This window comes from Suricata suricatta, chromosome 7 (genome assembly GCF_006229205.1).
Source record: "Suricata suricatta isolate VVHF042 chromosome 7, meerkat_22Aug2017_6uvM2_HiC, whole genome shotgun sequence".
NCBI classification, from domain to species: domain Eukaryota; kingdom Metazoa; phylum Chordata; class Mammalia; order Carnivora; family Herpestidae; genus Suricata; species Suricata suricatta.
Window position 1 is genome coordinate 13,441,804 of NC_043706.1, and position 23,161 is coordinate 13,464,964.

Consider the following 23,161-nt stretch of genomic DNA (forward strand, 5'->3'; position numbering starts at 1 on the left):
CCAGAGCCATGTCTCCCCACCGCCAATCTCTTTTGACCCTAATCCAGGCATACAAATTCATTACACGAACGTATGCTTGTGATGCAGGGGGGAAAAAAAATCAATTCCTCTAGTCCATCTGAAATACCACCTAATTCTGGGCACCCTCTGCTTACAGGGAAGTCCAAACTTCTCAGTCAGGGAATCAAACAATGGCCTTAATCTACATGTCAAGTGTCTTCCCAGAACAATCAACAGAGACTCCTAGTCAATCCATGGGGTCCAAGAATCACAGCGCATGTAGGAAATCTTTCATTTACAAATTCTTACATGCAAAAAAGATACTCCTTCTAGCATTTGAATTCTAATGAGTCTTGGAAAGTCCTCACTTCCTTCCTAACACTGTATCCACCAGTTAATTGGTAATTTTCTTGCCTCCCCACACGATATAATGTGTAACTAACTTGACATTTATCATGAATTACCTCGTTCGAGCTCTTGCTTCATTGCAGGGACCCCAGTTCACAACGGGGAGAGGCAGGCATGAGCTAGAGCAGATACTGCTGGTGTACTGCTTAGAGTGATGAGCCAGCCCTGGCACAGAAACCCTCCACAAACAGGAATGGGGGAGTGAGCTGCAGAAAGACCAGCCTCCCCTCAACCCCCAAAGAAAAAACCGAAAAGCAGCCCAATGGCACGGGGAGGTCCGAATCCAAATCAGAATCGATCACTGTGTGGAACTGACAATGCGCACCCCACCCCCCGCCAAGGCTGGTGTGAGAATAATAAAAAGAAACCAGATATATTAGAGTAAAGCACAAATAAATCTTCCTCTACTTATCGCTGAAGTTACATAACATAGTAATAACTGGGGGCGCCTAGGTGGCTCAGTTGGTGAAGTGTCCGACTTCAGCTCAGGTCATAACATCACGTTTCATGAGTTCAAGACCCGCGTCAGGCTCTGTGCTGACAGGTGGGAGCCTGGAGCCTGCTTCAGATTCTGGGTCTCCCTCTTTCTCTGCCCCTCTCCTTCTCATGCTCTGTTTCTCTCCCTCTCAAAAATAAATGAACTTAAGAACATGTTTAATAAAAAATTTTAAAAAATAATTGTATTCTTAAATTGCCAATGCTCACAATACGTTCCCATTTTATTCAACACTCTAGTATTTAACAAAATAATCCAGCAAAACACACACACATACACATAGAGACCACAGTTTTCTATTTTGTTTAAAAAAACAACAACAACAAAACTTCATCTACCCTGTGTCCTGAGGAGTCTCTACCTGGCCTCCCTCCCCAAACCCACAAGAAACACAGAAAAACACCACCTTATAATTGGTGTTCCCAGTAACAACTGACATTTGATCGAGGGAGATGGTGCCAACACAATTTGCTTACTGGGCAACCTTCAGTCCTTGAAACCTACACGCATGGAGTCTAACTAATCAAAAGCACTTCAGGACCCAGGAGTAATCAACATGAAACAGACGTACATACAAGGTATCAATCAGCAATGAAAATTCCCAAAGACTAAAATGGTTAAGAAAACAGGGCCACACCACTGCCCCCTGGTTACAGAGAACAAAGCTTTTTTGTAACCAACCAACTGCCTGTATTTAAGACGTGACACCCCAGAAGTGTGTGCGGGGGTGGGCCCTAGGCCCAGGGGAGGGACCCTCAATGGGGGTGCTGAAGCTTCCAGACCAGATGGAGAGAGGCGGGGTGGAGAGATCACAGGGAAGCCTCTCAAACTGTGAGGAGGATCAAAGTTGTGAGTTCAGGGATTTTCCCCTTTTACCTTATCAGTTGCAGATGGGTGTTTTTTTCTAAGTCTATTCATTTTGAGAGCCAGGGAGCACAAGTAGGGGAGGGGCAGAGACAGGTAGAGAGAAATACCAGCAGGCTCTGGCTCTGCTCTCAGCACTGAGCCCAACGTGGGGCTCGAACCCACGAACTGTGATTGAGCCAGAACCAAGTGTCAGAAGCTTAAGTGACTGAGCCACCCAGGTGCCCCTATAAAAGGGTATTTTTATAAGAGGACTAAACTAGGGTTAAAAAAAAAAGGCAACTGCACTCAAATTTATTATTACATGCTACAGATAGATCTCTAAGCAGTGTGACTAGAATTTTCTCGCTGCTCATCCTCAATTTCTGCATTCAACTCACGGGCGCACGCAGCAGCAGGTGATCAGAGGAAAGGCCCGGGTGCAAACAATGACCACTGTCACCACGGTCCAACAACCCAGACGCCCGCAGTGCAGGGTGGCCTGACCCCAACGCAGCGACCCGGCTCTTCCAGAAACTTCCCCTCCCTGTTCAAAAAAAACACCCCAGTTCATCTAATTCCACCTGAAAAAAAAAACACATTTTTTTTTTGAGAGACAGAGACAGCACAAGCAGGGGAGGTTCAGAGAAGGAGGGAGACACAGAATCTGAAGCAGGCTCCAGGCTCTGAGCTAGCTGTCAGCACAGAGCCCAACATGGGGCTCGAACCCACGAACCGTGAGATCATGACCTGAGCTGAAGCTGGAAGCTGGACGCTTAACCGACTGAGCACCCGGGTGCCCCCAAACGCATTTTTTTTAAATTGGCAATTGTATGAACACGTACACCTTCATCTAAATGGACACAACTCACGCTCTGGGCACGAAAGAAACTTCCGGGAAATACTGCCTCCTGCAGGTGCATGGGATACTGTTTATGGCCTTTTTTTTTTTTTTTTTTAAAGTCAGCAACAACAAATGTCACAACAACACACATCACGAGAAGGCGGTGCAGACCTAACAAAAATCCAACATGCAAACGCGGACAAAGTGCATAGGACGCAACAGGACGCGGTGAAATATTTCAGTTTCAGGACCTTAAGGATAAGCTGCTCCTGCCACTGGTCGACTAAGAGGCACTTGTGGCCTGAGGACTTTCTCAGTGAGACCATGAAAACTAAGGCAGTTACCAGATTAAAAAAAACAAAAAGCAGTCAAATTAGTCATCACTTAGCGGAATAAGCCAAGCTCCCACGGGATTAAGTATCTGGGAGACTCAGATGAAAGCAGGGACTGAGGAGGGAAACGAACCAGGATCTTGCCTTTGTAAGGGGCAGCCCAAGATGCGGTGCTCTGCAGGGAGTGCAGGTCAGCGCTTCAGCTTCTCATCCTGCACAGACCCAGGCGGGTCACAGCACTCTCCCGGGAGGGGCACAGCACAGTCCCAGGAGGGTCACAGCCATGCTGGCTTGGCTTTGCGGGCCCCGCACAACAAAGAGTTTGGAGGACACAACTCAGAGGCCAAATCCATGGGGGAAGTGCTTAGCACGCGGTCAGGACTGCCTGGCGGACAGAGGACTCCATCTCTGGAAGTGAGTGTGTGTGATTTTAAATCAGTAAAGACCAGAGTGGGGGAGCGGGGGTCCCCAGATGTGTGAAAGAGGCGGAATGCCTGCACCTGGAGAGGTTGGGGGCAGGCCAGACGCCACACCTACATTCTAGCCCCCTCCCAGCAGCTGCCATTTTACCCAGAATCACGCACTGTCCTTTTCATTCCCACAGTGGAAATGCCTGAGAATAAAATCAGGTTTTGAACGAAGATGGTTCAGGGTCTTCGTGGGAGTGGAAGAGAGAATGGAGTCCCTGGGGCCCAGGGGAATCCAGAGTTCCGGGCCTCCTAAGCCTTTGGACCTTTAGGCAGCCAGCATGGCCCTCTGCTGCCCACTGGCAACACACAGAAATACCAGAACACAGAGAGAGCATAGAGAGGGGGTTTGTCCCTCATCCAAACCACAGAAGGATCAACTAGACCAGGATGCACTTCCACGCTTGTGGTCTGCTACATGATTAAGGAAGGAGTGTTCCTGGGGCGCCGGGGTGGATTAGTCTGTGGAGAGTTCAACTTTGGCTCAAGTCACAATCGCATAGTTCTGTGTCTCCCTCTCTCTCTCTCTCTGCTCCTCCGTCTTCTCCCCCTCCCCCAAAAACAAACATTAAAAGTTGTCTTCTTTTTTAAATGGGAGGAATTTTTTTCACAGAAGGCTTCGTTCTAGGATCCTAGGTATATACTTAAGTCAATGAACCAATTAAACTCTGCAGCTAGCCAAGTTCAACAGATCAAACCAACTTAAACCAATGGAGGAAGACCTAAATAAATATTTATAGATGACTATACATAGTCCCATTTTATTTACAGTGCCTTAAAATCAAGGGCTGGGGGCCACCGGGATGAGTGGAGAGAAGTGACCTCAGGTCAAGTCACACCATCACTGCGCTTCCCATCCACGATGTGAACGTGCATACATGAAGGAAAGGACTAAAAAATTCAGACAGCAAGCTCAGAAAATACAGATACAGACTGCTATTTGTTTGGCATTTGAATCAAATGTTAAAAGCTAAAGGCTTTGGGGCGCCTGGGTGGCTCAGTCAGTTAAGCATCTAACTCCAGCTCAGGTCATGATCTCACAGTTTTTGTGAGTTCCAGCCCCACATCAGGCTGCCTGCTCTCAGCATAGAGTCTGCTTTGGAGGCGCTTTCCCACCCCCACCCCCCGTGCTCTCTTTTCAAAATAAATAAACTTAACTAAAGGCTTTAATTTTTGGAAGGATCTCGCAAAGATCACCCTCACTACACCATCAACCAACCGATCGGCCACACACAGCTTGGGAGACAGGACCAACAAGACCAAAAGCCAAACACGGGGTCCTCGTTCAGAGTTTTGTGGGTCACACCACGCTACGTCCACGTGGGAAGGGAGACCCAGCCCTGTCACACAGCCAAGGCCATCTGGTCGGCCTCTTCTCTAGAAGCTCTTGCATCCAGGAGCCCCATGCCAATTCGGTCATGACAAAACTCAGCCCTGCTGGGGTGAATCCAATTTAAGCTAAAATGTCCCCAAAAGGGAGGAAATAAATTAGGCGGAGATGAAAGTCAACTTAAGGATCTGATCCCAGAATGTCATTCTATGTAAATAAACGCCCTAAGACAGAGGCAAATAACCCAAGGGATCTTGCTTCCTTGAGCCTGCGCTCTCCATCTGGAATGTTCTTCTCCTTTATGCTGGCTTCTTTGCATCATCCGAGGACAGGCGACTCCAGGCCTGCTAACCTCCTCTGCAAACGGGGGTTAGTAGGTACGGAAGGCAGCTGTCCATCAAGGCTGGGAGCAAAGCGCAGGAAGGAGGGCCCTGGTGTGCCGCTGATGAACGACAGTCATCATCCATTCCTGAGGAATCACACAGTTAAACGTACGAATGTTTGGGGGCGCCTGCATGGCTCAGTCTGTTAAGCTTCCAATTCTTGACTTTGGCTTAAGTCACAATCTCACAGTTCCGTGGGTTTGAGCCCCATGTCAGGCTCTGCACGAAAGTTCAGAGCCTGCTTGGGATTCTCCCTCTTCCCCTCTCTGCCTCTCCCTCTCTCTCACTTGCACACACTCTCTCAAAATAAACACATAAATTTTTTGAAAAAGGAAAGAATCCGTTTCACAAGAATCTTACTAAGTATCTGCCCACATGGTCACCGTTTCTACCATTACCAAGGCCATCACTTAGTTAAGAATTCACGGAGCCACTTGTCCCCCATCAACATCGTCAAGCAAAAATCAAGCAAGGGTCCGGTTCTGGCTCTTCACCACCATGGGAACAAGGTGCCATCCAACCACATTGTGATCAGTGTGTCACAACTGCCCAAGGGTCACAATCTGCTGATCCCAGGACAAGGGTCCTGCCACCATGTCCATCACACACACACTCTGTGCACTGCAGGATCAAGCTACATGAGCTCTGGCAGGGGGGTAGGGGGGAGTGTCATTTCCGCTTCTCCCCTTCCACTCCCCCAAGCTACACAAAAGGGGACCCTCTTTCTCCTAAGTCTTCTCATTTGTGGTTTAGCTGGCATGGTCAACAGCAACCCCCCCCAAAAAAAATGCTTTGCTTGATCACTTAAGTTTTTACCCAAAGAGGGGCACCTGGGTGTCTGGGTAGGTTAGGCATCTGACTCTTGGGGTTTCAGCTCAGGTCATGATTGCGCAGTTTAGGAGTTCAAGCCCCACGTGGGGCTCTGAGCTGACAAGAGTCTGCTTCAAATTCTGCACCACCCCCACACCCCGACTCGCCCGCCCCTCCCATGTTCACGCTCTGGTTCTCAAAATAAAGAATTTTTTTTTTTAACCTAAATAAATCTGAAATTATTTTTTAAAGTACAAAACCTTTCCGGGAGGAAAAAAAAAAAAAACCACCGGCACTATTTTGAAGGTTAATAAACTACAAGACGACACCCGTAAAGAAACCCCACCACAAGCCAACTAAGCTTGCCGCCAAATAGGTTTCCTTCTGTGACACGCCCCCAGCCCCGTGCGCCCCCCCTGCCCTCATTTGTCTTCAGAAGCATCTCAGGGGCCTGTGGTCAGAAGACTCACAGGAGGGTGGCCCCGCTGTCCCTGCTGACTGTATCTGTGCCCTCCATCTCCGGGGCACCCCTAAATACGGCACGCCTTCAATTTCCAGGCTAATTACACTCCACCTCTGCCCAGGACTTCTGACAGTTTACAGTCCCGAGGAGGACCCGGCTCGGATGCACCACGCAGCTGGAGGGAGAAGGCAGGAGTGAGGGGGGCCCAGCGACGGCGAGCCATGCCCTGCTGGCCCCTTGCGGAGGGACGTGCACGCCAAAACGCCATTTTAGTAACTCAATTTTCCAATATTTAAAAAAAAAAAAAAAAAGTGGAGCTGGTAAATCCAATTATTTAGATTATATCTCAATTCTAAAAAAAGAGGGGGGAAGGGGTGGGAGGGGAGGGTCTGTCCATTCAAAAATAAATAAATATAAGACACGTTGTGTCTGGCAAATTTGAAATGACCAGCGTGGCTGTGTTCTTTGTGCTGGTGTGGGAGCAGGGCCTGAAGCTTTGCCAACTAACTGAAAGGCCTATTCAAACAAAAAAAAAAAAAAAAAAAAGAAAGAAAAAGAAAAAAAATTTCCTGTGTTTCTATCCCCCAAATAATTACCCACTCTATTCTACCCCCAGACACACACTACAAACCTGGCAGCTACTCAAAGAACTGAGAAAGAGAGACAGAGACAGAGAGAGAGAGTGTGTGTGTATGCGCGCACACGTGTGTGTGTGTGTGTGTGTGTGTGTGTGTGTGTGTGTGTGTGTTGGAGACTGTGGGGGGTCGAGTGGGGGCTAGCCCCTGCCCGAGGGCAAGCTGCCCACCAAATTCAAATCCAAGTGCAGTTGTGGGCAAACCGCACAGGATGGCGGAAACATCCTGTACAGTAAAGAGAAAATAAACACATCCTCAAGTGAACCCACGGACCAGCGGGGGGCGGCTCACTCCTGACCGTGACAGCGGTGCTGACGGTGCCCGGGCCCCTGCGCCACAGTTCCTATCATGTTTGTCTTGCCGGGTGTGTGGCTGTCACAGGACAGGAAAAGGAGGCCCGCTGGCTCCAGGAGGATCCCAGGAGCGAGAATGCTTGCTTTATGGGGTTCCTAGAGACCCTGCCATACTGACTCACGGGCCTGGTTTCTTGTGTCACCCATAAAGCGATAGAATAGTTGGTTTGTGCCCAAAACTCCAGGATGTGAAACATCGGTGGCACTTGTCTTAATTACGTTACGTAGGCAGCTGTTTAGAATCGACTGTGTGATCGACCAGATTTACCCCAAAGGAACATCTGTTGCTTGAATCCCCTCAAAATGAGCGCTCACGCAAGTCTGGCTTGGTCACAGTGGGACGGAGAGAGAGAATGGGAGAAATCTGGGCTCTGGTGCAGCTAGGTTGTGGTCTAGGGCAAGGTGGCCTTCTATGTCCTTGCTAAAGGGGGGAGGGGAGGGGCTATGCGAAGGAAAACCGTGAGGTTCCTTCCAACTCCATCTTGTCCGACCTCCTCTATGCAACTGCAATCCAGTAATTCTTGCCAAAAATTCCTTCTGGGTCTGTGACTTCCTAATTCTACAGGAGACACACCGATCCCGGGCCTGTGCCCAGTGGGAAGCGTAACCTCAGTCTCCCAGAGCCTGCGCTGCTCAGGTTCAAGATGCCCAACTCCGTCCTTCTAACGGCTGGTCCTCTGGCAGCACAGCCAATGTGCGAACTCCAGATCCTGACCTAGAAGTCCCGCCTGGAACTTCAGACCGGGGCGGGGGGGGGTGGGGGGGGGCGGGCGGGGCACGCCGTAAAATATGTCCAGAGATCTCAAAAGATGGCATGATGCCAAAACGTGTTCCACGATTCCGTTTATACTTTTATCCTACACTCTGTTTCTTTAAGACTTAATCTTGCCCGTTACGAATGAATCCCTCATGGACGGCAACCCATCACCTTGATTCCGGGCCCAAAGACACCCTCAGGAATGCGAGCATCACATAGATACGTATAGTCACTGGCCCTGCCCATCGGAACAGCGGCCCAACGAGGAAGGCAGGCCCCGCAGACCCCGATACAGGCACCTCCTCGGGAAGACGTGCCCGGTGCTCACCAGCACCACACTCCCACAGGACTCACACGCTGGAAAGCAGCCAGGAGAAAGGACTGGGGAAGAGGAGGGAGATTATCAACATTCATAACAGCACGGAACCTTCCCAAGAAAACGGTCCTTGGCCACAGGACTCCCAGGAGGACTGGGACATCCCACCCAAATGGTATGAAAAGTAATGTACAATAAAGCTTTTGATTCAATTAATTAAAAATTATGCAATGACCGGGTTTTTTTCTTTTTTCTTAAATCTTATGTGGCACCCTGAAATGTCACAGAACCGCGGACTGCCTGGAAATCAGGACTCTGTCATGATCAAGGAAATATTTGACATTGACTTCTTTTGTGTTCTAGAAAGCAAGCGTGTCACATTTGAGAGGGATCATCATTAATCAACAATTAAAGCGGCAACAAAGCCCTTTTGTTCTGTCAGTCACAAATGTCACATGTGTTGTGGTTTATCACCTACGGCAAGCTGTCTGTTTGGCCACCCCAGGCCCCAACCCCTCCACACACACACCCCCAGCCATTTTCCTTTTCCTTTTTTTTTGGCTTCTTAAAATCAGGGATCCAACTCCACACGCAGGATCCAAGAGCTACAAAGACCGTGGGTTTCAGGGTATTCCTGAGCAAAAACTGTATCTTACAGCAGGAGCAAAATAAGGAGAGCGCCACGGCATACCACGGGCACGGTAGGAACTGAGCCAGGACCTGGCCAAAGACATTCCTAATACGTTACTGTAGTTACAAGGTGTGAACAAGTTATCTGAAGTACATTCAGTTCTAAAAGCCTCAAAGAGCCAGTCAGAACATTAATCTGCCTTTCCACCCTGTCTGGAGGTGACATTGCCAATTTTGTTTTTAAAATATTTCCAGGGAGGGGGGACGGGACGGCATTTTCTCAATTTTTGGTTACTTGACGGCCAACTGCCAAAGGCCAGGAATCTCCCCGCGTCCTGGCAAAGGGGATGATCGGGGAGGGACAGTGAATCACTCTGTGAGGCCAGAATCAGGTCTTCCTTCGAGGAAACAAACAAACAAACAAACAGGAGGAAATCACATCTCGCAATGCCTCACAGCTGCATTCAAAAACCCAAATCCACTGGAATTGTTCTAAGAGGATGACTGTCGGTCCTGTGGGAAGGAACTCCAGGCCTGACATCCTCCACGGAGTCGCAGGGAGGGGGAGCGCCCCAGCCTCGCCAGCACGTGACACACCAGGGCACAGAGGCAGCGCTCAGAACGCCGGCGAGAGCCCAACGCCAGGGTAGGCTTGGGCTTCTCTCAGCCCCTGCCTCGCAGGCAGTTAAGGGAGCTAAGGGAGATCTGCTTTATTTCACCGGTGACAAATTGAGAAGGGGGCCTGTGCAATGTCCCCGCCCCCCTGGAAATCCCATGAAGTAGCCAACAAGCACCAAGAGATGGCGCTAGAGAGACTTCAGCCACAAGCTCTGGGATCACCACAGATGAGAACAAACAGGGGTTCTGGGTTTCTCCGGCTTCATGAAAAGCTCTGGCACTAACCAATTTTTAGGACCCGCATGAACATGGGCACAAAGTGACGGGGGCTAAGAAAGCAGCCACTGTGTAAGGAAAGTCGCAGTGTGAACACTAACAGCACCGTCCTTTCGTCCCATCAACTCCATTGCAACCCAAGTTCCTTGCTGGTCTGGAAAATACATGGAAACTCCCAATCCAGCATTTTATGTAGGTACTAAAAATATGCCAGGGCAAATATCCTCCGGTTGTCTTCTGAAAGTATGCACCTCCCGCAAAAGGGATTCTTACGCCACCAAGATAAGTAGAGAGGCACCTGGAAGGCTCAGTCAGTGAAGCATCGGACTCTTGATTTCAACGTAGGTCATGATCTCATGATTCATGGGATCGAGCCCCAAGTTGGGCTCTGCGCAAAAAGTGCAAAGCCTGCTTGGGATGCTCTCTCTGCCCCTCCCTGGCTCAGGCTCTCACTCTCTTTCAACTCCACATAAATAAATAAACTGGGGGGAGGGGGAGAGAAAGCAAACCTAAAGTAATGCACCGTGGTCTTAATGTGTCCTTTACTAAGGAACCCAAAATATTCATCTTGGAGCTCTGACAAATTTGTGCAGAAGGCAGAAATATACATCATGGGTAATTTTTGAAGTATGGGGGATACTAAAGCTCTCACCAACCAAATGCTGAGGGAAGTCTGTTCTGTAAGATAAGGATTCACTACAATTCACACATTCTCTCTTCTTCAACGTTTATAAAAGAGGTCCAGGCTTTTAAAACAATTGCCTAAGATGAGGAGCCATGATCATGATTCGAGAATCTGCCAGCAGATGTAAGAACAGCAAGTATCCGCCTCTATGTTGTTTGTGCCTTGTGACCCTGGAGTAAGCGCACTCAGTTCTTACACTGGAAAACGGGGGCTCACGTGGCATCCCAGACTCCAGGACTCCCCTCAGGCTCCGCGGCACTACTGGAGGCGGCCACGATGGATCTAGGAGACACATCAGTGGCATGGAGATTTACGTGAAAAACAAGGAAACTGTGCCAGTCTGAAGGTGAAAGACCATCAATAGTAGAATGGATAAAGAAGATATGGTGTGTGTGTATATATATATATACACACAATGGAATATTATTTGGCTCTAAAGAAGAATGAAATCTGGCCATGCATCCATTGGGGACATAGATGGAGCTATAAAATGCCCAGTGAATTAAGTCACAGAAAGACAAATGCCATAGGACTTCATTCATAGGTGGAATTTAAGAGACAAAACAAATGAGCAAAGAGAAAAAAAAAAGTCAAACCAAGAAACAGACTCTAAACAGAGAACAAACTGATGGGGGGTGGGGGGGGGGGGTAGGTGAATGAAACAGGTAATGGGAATTAAGGAGGGCACTTGTCCGTGCTGAGCACAGAGTGACGTACAGAAATGCTGAACCATTGTATTGTACACTTGAAACTAATTTTTTTTAATGTTTATTTATTTTTGAGAGAGAGGGGGAGAGAGAGTGTCCGCAGGGGAGGGGCAGAGAGACAAAGAGAGGGCGACACAGAATCCGAAGCAGGCTCCAGGCTGCTGTCAGCACAGAGCACAGAGCCCGATGCAAGGCTCACAAACCGTGATACCATGACCTGAGCCGAAGTCGGATGCTTAACCGACTAAGCCATCCAGGTGCCCCCACCGGGAACTAATTTAAACACTAAGTTGACTACACTGAAATTTTAACAAATTAAAAAAAATAAAAACAGAAACAGAAACACGAGAAAGGCAAAAAGGAGTCAAAGACATGGAAATCACCATCTTACCTAACAAGGCAGAAAAAGAATAGCCTCCCAGCCACGCTGAATCCCTGTCCCTACCCGTACTCAAGGCTGCACAGAGTAACCATGCGGGAGGCCAGGAAACGGAAACTTCTTTCCAAATGGCGGTGCTGAATCAAACCAAGCCAAGGGACTTCTTAGGCCAGCAGAATAAAGGGGAAGGAAGGAGGGGAGGTACCGCATCAGATCTTCCAACTCAACAACATTCTGTCCCGTGACATTCTCAGTAGCCACCCACGACTAGGGGGAGGCACGGCTCTCGCCCTCGGCCACCTGGCCAGCCGGGCTGGCTCTGCAGGGGTGAGCCCCCAGGCCGTCACCTGATGCCATGAATGCACTGAGTGGATGGAGGTCACATCTGCGGATGGCAGCAGGTGACAAGCAGACAGTGAACATCTGCAGGACACGCCCGCCCACCCTTACCGTGGGCGGGGCTGAAGCGAACCCTCAGACGGGTCTGGTGGGGGAAGTCGCCCCACTAGACCCCACTGACATCACACAATGCAAGTTTCTCCAAGAGAGGACTGTCATTCCGACCCAAAGGAAAGGCTGTCCAATACAATTATCTGTCTTACAGCCATTTTAACCAAAACCCTGCTGTCCCCAAGGAAGGATTTACCGCTCGTTTCCGGAGATCTCCTATGTATACTTGCTGGGGTACTTAGGAAAATAGCTCGGTGGACTGGGTACAGGATCGGGGCAAAGCCCATGGCAGAAACTCCCCAGGGAGAGGACTGGAAGCAGGCAGAAATGCAAACAGGCCGAGGCAGTGGCTGGCCGACTAGTCAGCTCCCCTCTGAGCATCAAAACTCCCTGACCATTTCCGACTCCCTCTTAAAATGGATCCAGGAGACAAAGCGGAGGCAAGGCCACCCTCTTGTAGAAGACTCCAGGTCAACACCCACGCTGCCTGCGCCACCACAACTCGCAAGGACTCAAAGACTTCCTGTTCACGTAAACCCTTCCTAGGACTCCTGACCGCGTGAGCCCCTTTTCCTGGTCCACAAACAGGAAGCGATGAAGCCACGAGGTCCGCTGCCTACCAGGGGAGGCCACGGCCACAGACCTGTCACCACGGCAGTAAGTGCTGCCAGGTTCCGCCGGTCTTCCCCGCGGGGCAGGGCGACCGATAACAGAGAGAAGAGAGGAAGAACTGGGATAGACTCCAGAAGCGCCATGTGATCCGAATAAAACGTGAAGACAATGATGGGCATAATAATTGGGGGAGAAGGGTAGAGATGGAGCCACTGAAGCAAACCTCAACAAGGACAGCTGTCAACAGGGTTGGTGACCCAGAAGGGACCCGCGTCCAGGGCGCCTGGGTGGCTCACAGCCCGTGAAGGGTCTGACTCTGCACTGAGGCTCACGTCAGGACTCCGCGGGTAGGGAGTTCGAGCCCCGCACGGGGCTCTGCGCTGACCGCCTGGAGCCAGCCTGGGATGCCGGCTCTCCCATCCCACTGCCCAGCCCAAACCAGGACCAGCCATGTGGGTCGAGCAGGTGAAGCACTCGGTCGAGGGAACTTTTCTCATGGTTCTTTCTGGCGATGCTGCACCCCTCTTCCCAAGGCAAGCGCCCCCTGAAGGCAGAGGAGGGAACTGTAAGTAAGGGGGGTCGTGCAGGAGAGAAAAGGGTCACATGGTCCCAAACATTTAGAAATAATGGCATATGCTTGGAATCCTGGAAATAATGAGCAAATCCTGGAAATAAAGGTCATCCTTCTCTCCTCAGCCATCCACTGAGTAACCCAAAGATGCTACGTCCACGCTTCCTCACAGCTGGGTTCTGCAACTGCTTTGCCAGCAAACTGGGCACATCAGAATCGGGTTCATAAAGATGTGGGTGGCAGCCACAGGGGCTGGGCGGCATAACCACTCACTTTATAATGAGCCTCTTCAATCCCACCAGCCTAAACATGCCCTAATGTCTCCCTTTGATCAAAGAGGCATCCATCTCTAACTGGATGCCTCGAGTCAGTCCTGGGAGGCTCCGCCGGAGCTCCGCCTCCAGCAGGGGGTGAATGCGCCTGGCTGGGGCACATTTCCAGCTGAGCACTGGAGGCCGCCTGTCCCCTCCCCCCATCAGAAATGCCCTCCGAGAGCAGGAGCCCCCACAGCCAGAAGGGCAGGACACCAGGAGCTGGCCTCCCCAGCTTATCCCTCCCACTGTCACCTTCCAAGTTTACCCTGTCTGGTCTCCTGTTTGACACAATTCCACGTATCGGAGATTCCATCCAGCCCTTTCCGAAGTGGACATTTCATCAGAGATGCGGGTTACAAGGGTTTGTTTTTCAAAATAATGGATCTTCTTTTTTCATGCCAAGCCATTTTATAAAAGCAAAAAAAGGGGGGGCTCCTGGGTGGCTCAGGCAGTTATGCGTCCAAGTCTTGGTTCTGGCTTAGGGTCATGATCTTGCGGTGCGTGGGTTCGAGCCCCACATGGGGCTTTGGGCTGGCAGTGTGGGGCCTCCTTGGGATCCTCTGTCTCCCTGTCTCTCTGGCCCTCCCCAACTCCTGCTGTTGATGTCTCTGTCTCTGAAAAAAATACTTAAAAAAAAAAAAGGCAGAGGGGCACCTGGGTGGCTTAGTTTTTGGAGCATCTGACTTCAGTTCAGGTCATGATCTCACAGTCCATGGGTTCGAGCCACTCATCAGGCTCTGTGCTGACAGCCTGGAACCTGCTTCAGAGTCTAGGTTTCTCTCTCTGCCTCTCCCCTGCTCGCTCGCGCTCTCTCTCGCTCACTCTCTGAAAATAAACTTGAAAAAAGTAAAAGCAGAAAATGTCATCCAAATGAGTGGTGCAAGGGGCAGCAGGGTGCACCCAGGGGGCTGCCAGGGCCACCGGGCAGGGTATAACAAGACACTCTGGTTCTCGGATGTCCCGGTGCCTCAGCTCTAGGATGATCAAGACCCTAACAAACCTGAGCTAGAAATCACAAACTGGAACACTACTCAGCGACAAAAACTGACAAGCAATGAAACTGCAAATGTGTTTCACAGGAGACTAAGGCAATGACTGAGCAGGAAAATTAAAAAAAAAAAAAAAAAAAATCACACTCGGAAGCTCGGAATATCCAGCTCTCTTCATTCGGCTGACCCTTCGGGAAAGGAGAAGAAAAGGGCAGTCCCAGGAACTGGTCACCAATTACACAACATAAGCGTGCGTGCGCGCGCGCGCGCGTGTGTGTGTGTGTGTGTGTGTGTGTGTGTGTGTGTCTGTCTGTCTGTCTGTCTTTGTCTGTCTGTAAACAGAACTGAGGCAAAAAGAGACTCCACGTTAGGCCTGAGCTGGACAGCAAGGGATGGACAAATAAAAAAGAGAGATACTACCTTCCAGGTCTAAACATGGAGCCGTCTGTGTTGTGGTGTCGTCCGCCCCCAGGGGGCCAAGGCCTAGACTACCTCAGGGAGGCCGGGACATCTTGCCACTCCTAGCCAGCCCCTGGAACAGCTCACCTTGGAGACACAACTAGGTTTGGGAACGCAATCAGCCACAAAAGAACTTTCCAGGAAGAAAGGAACAATTTATTCCTTCCTTCCTGACCGCCTCTTCTGGGAGCAAATCTCACACCCCTGGGGCTTCCACGCTGATTAGCTGCACAATAAAACCACAAAGCCAGGAGGCTGGAGAGCAGGGCTGTGGCTCCCAGGGCCCTGGAGTGGCCCTGGCCGGGCAGGGTCCACTTACAGCTTCGCGTCCCCCGCCCCTCCAGCCAGGCCACACACCGGATGGGGACTCAGGCTGTCCCGGGGAGGGCCACACGAGTGCCCCTTTCTGTGAACTGCACTCATTTTAAGAAAATGTGAACGCACAGACTATAAACAGCAGACAGGAAGACAATTCGCTGAGCCGTGTGGCAGAGAGCCCTGGGTCCCGGCTGTGGGGACACGACCTGGTGCGGCCGCTGTGGAAAACAGGAGGGCCTCCAAACGTTAAAAGGAGAGCATACATGCAATCCCGCAATCCCACCTCGGCCATGCAGCCGAAGGAAGGGAAATCATGCTCTCGAAGGCATCCCTGAAACCCCCTGTGCACGGCAGCATGATTGACAATGACCGCCAAGCCCTGGAAACAACCTAAGACGAACAGATTAAAAGATGAAGACCAACCTAAGACGAACAGATAAAAACGCGGTTGGGACCCCTGGACGGCTCAGTCTGTCGAGCGTCCGATGCGATTTCTGCTGAGGTCAGGATCCCAGGGCGGCCAAGCGTGGAGCCCGCTTAGGTTTCTCGGTCTCTCGGCGTCACTCGCAGGAGCTCTCAAAACACAAAGGAAATGCGGCACACAAAATACACCGCGGAGTATTATTCAGCCATAAACAAGGAAGAAATCCTGCCAGGACAGACATGAGTGGTGCTTGAGGGCATTGTGCTAAGGGAGGGGAGTCAGAAAGAATGAGCTCACTTACATGTGGAATTTAAGAAAACCGAAAATCCTAGAAACAAAGAGTGGGGAGAGACCGGGAGAATGGGGACTAGAGTTAATACGGTATTGTTGACTTAAAAGGTGATGAGTTTAAATCTTAAAATCATACACCCACCCCCACCCCACAGATAATTACTTGAGGTGATAGGTGTGTTAAACGACCTTCTTACAGCCATCATTTCACCGTATGTATTACACCAAATCACCAGGTTGCACAGGTCAAACTTTCTATGATGGTGTGTGTCCGTGACAGATCAATAAGGCTAACGCTCTGGGGGAAACCCTCACCACACCCTCTCCCGTAACCAAACATCCAGGAAACCTAAAGCTCGCCAACATTAGAGATCCCTTTAATTGGTAACTAAAAGCACTTAAAAAATTTTTTGTGTGTGTCAATGTTTATTTTTGAGCAGGGGAGGGGCAGACACAGAATCCAAAGCAGGTTCAGGCTCTGAGCTGTCAGCACAGAGCCCAACGCGGGGATGGAACCCACGAACCGTGAGACCACGACCTGATGTCGGACGCTTAACTGACTGAGCTACCCAGGCACCCCAAAAGCATTTTCTATTAAAAACAAACCCAGATTTATGATGTAGAAAGTAAAAATTTTATGAATTAAGACCAACCACAGGAGTTCAAAGAAAAGTCCCAGCACAGGAAGGCTCTAGGTCCTGGACAGAAAGTTGAAAGTTCCTATTCTATTGTTGAACACCGTATCAGCCCTCCCCACCCCTGCCAGACAGGAGGAAAACAATGGCTCAAAGAAGGTATTTTTTGGTAGTCAGTCCACTGCTGACTACCATTTGAGAATACACAATGACGTTCTACCAAAATACTGCAATTAACGGTGCGTGGAATTCACATAATGGAATTCTGAGTCGGATAAACGAATGGGTTCATTTCCTGTCATGGGGCGCCCCCCCCGCCCCCACCCCAGCACGGAGAAGAACAGCTGGAGCCATGGCAATGGTCAACCAACACGTTCCCATCCACTCCAGACAGGCTTCAAATAAACACAGATGACACCTGACCCTGTTTGCCCCGGTAAGAATTTTATGCAAATCTTTCTCCCCCAGCACCTCAATCTCTGTACAACACTCTCTGGGAGACGCCACCACCCCTTAAAAACCCCCACAGGCTAAAAATACAATAAATTCCTTTTTAAAAGATAAGCCACCGAGAAAAACGATGATCGGTACATGGAATTGTCCTTCACAGCAAACATGGCTGAAAGCATGAATTCTATGCACCAAGGGACAGCGACGGTGCTATTTAGTGTCCCTCCCTCTCCTGGTCTGAAACACTACTTGACCGGTAAAACACCAAGGTGGTAAGGCACAGAGAAAGTTGGAGACAGCCTTACGGAGGTGTGTGTTTTATGGGTAGATTCCTCCGCTGAGTATAAATTAAATCTTTGGTTTTTCAATGTTTTTTATTTATTTTTGAGAGACAGAGAGAGGCAGCACGAGCAGGGGAGGGTCAGAGAGAGGGAGATAAAGAATCTGAAGCAGGCTCCAGGCTCTGAGCTAGGTGTCAGCACAGAGCCCGATGCAGGGCTCGAACCCACGAACCGTGAGATCATGACCTGAGCCGAAGCCGGACACTTAATGGACTGATGCACCCAGGCGCCCCCTAAATTAAATTAAATCTGGTGCAAGGTAACCTGTGTGAAGTCAGGGGAGCAAGGAGCAGTGCACTATACATACAACTGTACACTCATCTCCACTCCACCTCGACACGCTCCCCCAACGCATACACACCCTGAAAGGATCATGGGGGAAATCATGGGCCTGGGAGAATCCTAAAACCAGGGGTGTGATGGACCCGGCATCGTCTGACTGGGAGCCTGGGCGCCATCATGAATCCTCCACGTAAAGCAAAGAGAGAACTTGCACATAGTCTTCCTTTCTCACTCGCTTCCAAATAGCCCAGAAATAGCAGAAAACACCCCAGGCCCGTACTGTTCGGATGGGGTGGGGGTGGCTGTGGGTGCATCTCCCTGTCCAAAGCGAGCATCGCCAACTGGGACCTACAGGGGGCCGGGAATCATAGGTAGGAAGTTCAAGCCCAACTAGACACTCCCTGGCAAAGGTCATCTAAGACTAAATCATTTGTCTGCTTTGAGGAGACAAAAAGCCCTTCTCTCAGAGGGCAGGCCCTTAGGTGGGGCTCAGAGCACAGCAGCAATGGTCTGACGTGAAATTACACCAGAGAAAGGAGCTGGGGGGTGGGGAGGAGGCGGCACGCTGCCAGTGACTGGCCTATAAATACTTTCAAATAAACCGCAAGGGCAGGAAAGACAAGATTACTCTTGTGTTTCTGCACGAGGCCGATGAGCAAGCAGGAAGGAAACGCTGGGGACACAAAGAAATAGGTCTCAAAAGGCTTGGTCTCCAGGAGGCACGAGAGGGTCTACTAAAGCCGAAAAACCCAACATCTAGGAAGGAGGGAGGCAGAAACCGTCGACTCCGGAAGGACACTTCACACCACAGTTCACTCCCTGGTCTGAGCCAAGGTTTGTACGAAGAACCCAAAACAGAAAAACATCATCACAGAGCACACACCAAATGGGTAAAGGGGAGTGGGCAGGAAGGGGGTAATCAAGTGAATTTGTTTCAACTCTGACCTAAGGGAGTCACAGAAACTATCAAGTAATAATCAGAATATTCTGGAGAGATCACGCATTTGAGCAGCAAAGCTACAACCACTTGACAGAGAATTTTTAACTGGCCCCAAAAATTCTCTTCATTTTTTTTTTTAAGTCTTTTTTTTAGGTTTATTTATTTTGAAAGAGAACAAGCCCAATCAGGGGAGGGGCAGAGAGAGAGAGAGAGAGAGGGAGAGAGAGAGAGAGAGAGAGAGAGAGAGAGAGAGAGAGAGAGAGAGGGAGGGAGGGAGGGAATGCCAAGCAGGCTCCACACTGTTAGCACAGAGCTAGACATGGGGCTTGATCTCACAAACCAGGAGATCATGACCCGAGTTGAACACTTAACCAACTGAGCCACCCAGGCCCCGCCCCCCGGGCCCCAAGAATCCGGAACCACAGCGATACTGTCTATTTACATAGCGACTATATATAGAACAGAGCTGCAGCTTTCCGGGCAGCCAGTGATGTGGCAGCTGCTTTAACTCCTAGAGCAGCGGTCACGGAAGCGCAAGCCTCCAACCCACAGTATCAGAATCACTTGGAAACTTAGCAGAAATGTGAATTCTCAGGCCTCACTTGAGACCTACTAAATCAGAAACTCTGGGGTGGGACCCAGGAAGCTGCGAGCCCACCAGATGGTTCTGGTGCGTGCCACCAAGGCTGCGAACCACGCACTCAGAGCCGTCTCTGTGAGGTGTCTGATCAGACAATGGGATGGAGACGCACGCTTGAAGCGGCTTTCAAGAGCGCGGCTGTGAAGCCAAAACCTACCCTAGTCCAAAGCTCTCTGGACCGTGCCACATCCTGGAGGCACTCCGTCCCGAGTGCTGGACGTGAAGACTAGTTTAACGGGTGCGGCACCGTCAGGGATCCACTTTCCACTTTAAGTTCACATGAGCAGACTCAGTCCAAAGTGATTTGCATTCTGGATTTGCCCTCCTGCTTCTGGATTGAGTTAGACTTCCAAAAGAAGCACCCCATGGGGGGCTGCATTAGTGCCATATGTACTGTGGGCCCTGGTCTGCTTAGCGAAAACATACGGGCACAGCCTAGCAGGGCCACCCGGCTTACCTCGCCGGGCCACCTGGGGAGGAACAGACTCCTTCCTGGTTTTATTCAGTAAGAGACAAGGGTCTGTGCCCACTGGCATACGTTTGGCGGCTACTGGTTGAAGGGCATTTCAGCCAAAGCAGTTTCGATGCTTCTATGTGAAAAGTTCAACACTGGAGATCTACCTACCTTCTGGAAAAATCCATGGTTGTCACACTCCAAAAGGACGTCTGTGAAGTATATTCATTTTAAGTTACTTCCTCAAAAGAGAAAATTATATTCATGGTCTTAAAGCTTTCCTTGAATACTAAAAAATTTTCTTCAAGTGTGAAGCTCAAAGTATCTATCTGGGCAAATGTAGGAGATGGGGAACAGAGGAGCCTTGGTGGCCGAGGGCTGGAGAGGGCAGAGGTCAATCTTCAAATAGAAAAGGCTGTCCTGCTCATCTGAGGCATAAGCCATAAAAATCTGAATAACATGGAAACCTGTTTACACCCAAGGTGGGAGTAGATGGAACAACACGGAAGGTGGTCCCTCCCCAGCACCCCCCCAGTCCTCCCGACAAGCCGGTAGGTCCCCAGCAGAAAGGGGAGCCTGCCTGCAGCCCCTCCCCACTAGCTCCCGACACCCCAAAACTCCGAGTCCGAAAGCATCATTCAGCAGCTGCACGGGGCTGGCTGTGCGGAAAAGATCAATACACATTCCAAACACCAGAGGAGTCTCACGGTCCCAAGCCCTCTCGCCGCCTTAGAGGTCTCCTCTTCAGGACAGGTGGGCTCCCCCCAGATGATCTATTACGTCTGGACGCCTCATGCCAGGCACGTGGAATGTAGAGGGCATGAGAAAGGAGAATCGAGAGAGAAATCATGGCAAGCGGCTCAAATCCCCGCAAAGGGGAGTAACCACTAGCTCCAGAAAGGCCCGGTGCCAGTCCACGTTACAAAATGGCGCCGGCCACAAGAAGAGATCAGGACCGGCCATGTGCCAATGGTCTGCAGGCTGTCCCTGCGAACCACACATACTCCTCAGGGGCAGAACAAGTTGAACAAACTCGTAACGTATGTTGCAGAGAAAAAATGGCTGAGGAAAACAATATATATTTAAAAACTCCAAGAATCACATCCTTTACAGCCCAAGATGACAGAATCTGAAAATCCTTAAGACTAAGTTAAGGAATATACCAAAGGCTAATCCTAAAGTAGCCCTCCCCACCCGACCCCCCAAAAAAATTGCTGGGCTGAATCATGCTCGTGGTGGGGCGGAGGCTCTGGTCTGGGGAGATGGTTCCATTACCCGATCATCCCCAGGGACGTGGCACTACAGCGGCCTTCCCTCGGGGTCACCACCCATAACCCGTGACATGGATTTATAGCCTACTACCTCCAGGCCAACGTGAGCTTTGTGTCCCTTTTTCTTTTCTTTTTTTTTTTTTTTTTAATTTCTACCTTCAGAGAACAATTTACTTGATTCGGTAAAGCACCTGGCCTATTATACAGTTATCTAGTCCACAGAACAGTAGTCCTTCGTGCAAAAGAAGTCACATCTCCGGCCTCCATTCATTTCGAAATAGGTCTGAAACCACACATGAACATCAGGACAAAGACCCATTTCAGTAAGACCTGGCTTTTGCATTCCTTTAGAACGTCTTTCATTCTTCCAGTTTATGGGCGGTAGACGACAGGAATTAATATTAATTCTGCATAATGGAAGCTTTCTGCCAGGTCGTCCTATAGGCTACTGAAACTTTACATAGTTCCCTCCCCCCGCCCCCCTCCCAACCAAAACCCACTGAACTCCTAGAACGCAAAAGCTAGGTCATCTACCTCTGGGAAAGAAGCAAAATCTGTGAGGACAAGAGGAGAAAAAGCCAGATGTAGGCTTAACGCCATTATTATCAGAGAATAATTCATCATCACAGAATCAGATAATCAGGTTCAAGATGTGAAAACTTTAAAGCGCAGAAAACTGCATACTCTACCTTAAACCGGTATCGCAGGGTAAACTTTTCCCTTCTCTCGGCGTCATGGACTAATGACGCCAAGCGGAAAGTCAGTGACCTTATCCTAGAGTTGTTTGAGGTCCCTGAATCTGCTGCAAAACTAGAAAGAGGCACTTCTTTATATGCAAAACCCATTTTTGGTCCCAGGGAGTATTTACAGAACAAAGAGAGGTAAGAAGGATGAAGGAATTGGGGAGAAAGGGGGGGGGCGGCAAGCAGTCTTTTTGTTCCTAAACCTTTAAGTAACTGTGGGTGATACTTTAAAAACACACAATGCACAGACACACACAAGCACCTGCCCTCCAGTAGGAGAAAGTGGATGTGAAAGGTCTAGAAGATTCTAAACAGGAAAATATGCTTCCAAATCCTCTCAGAGCATTTCCGTTCCTTACACTTTACTTGGCTACTTACTGGTAGAACTGGTTTACATTCACAAAAAAACCTGCAAATATTTACTGCCTATCAGATACCCTGAGGGCTGTTGGGGTATATGAAGATAAATAGGGGAGCTCAGGGCCAGAGCGTTTTAAAAGTTCAAAGGAAAGTAAATTTTTAAAAAGCTTGAAGGACTAGATGGGGAGATCACTCCGTTCCTTCCCCACCCCGATGCCGCCATTGACTCTGTACCCATTCTCTGGAACAGGCTTTAAGCTTAATGAGATGGATCGATCAAGGCATTTTATGAGGATTACATTAAGAGATTCTATCTTGTGCAAACCAAAATAACTGAATCTAAAGCAAAAGAGAAAACAGTCTTGCCTGATATTTACCTTGGCTGGGGATGAGGGGGGGCACTACTTCTGATTAGGATTTCTTTGCATTTCTAATAGCAGAAGCAAACAAAAATCTCTCCCCTAACAAGTCCCTCCCTGCTGCCTTGCCTCCTTAGCCTGTACTTGAGAATCTCTCCAGCCAACCCCCTACCCCTGAGCCCAGCTCTAGAAATCGGTGGGGGGGGACAGAAAGAACAAGGGAGGGAGCACACAAGCTCAGTGATCAAGGCAAGAACACTCTCTTCCCATCCAAGAGGCAACAGCAATGCACACTGCTCTTAATGGAGCTGCTAGGCAGCGGGGTGGGGGGGGACGACTAACATCAAGGAATATTCTGCATAAAAAGTCACGTCTAACAACCCAGGCACATGTGAACCACAAGTGACAGTAATGGCTGTCACCCCCTTCACAGACAAGGTGCCTCCGAACCTCACAAAGCCGAGGCGAGGGCCTTGCGTCTGGAACCAGTGTCTATTTCCTCCTTCTTGATTTCATCAAGGAAAAC

The 23,161-nt window shown here is 49.7% G+C and overlaps 1 protein-coding gene across 1 annotated transcript in view; it reads right to left on the minus strand.

Annotated features, from left to right (window-relative positions):
• The window catches only part of JARID2 (jumonji and AT-rich interaction domain containing 2), a 260,643-nt gene that overhangs the window by 64,880 nt on the left and 172,602 nt on the right, over nucleotides 1-23,161 (minus strand). The gene's annotated exons all lie outside the window — the stretch shown is intronic.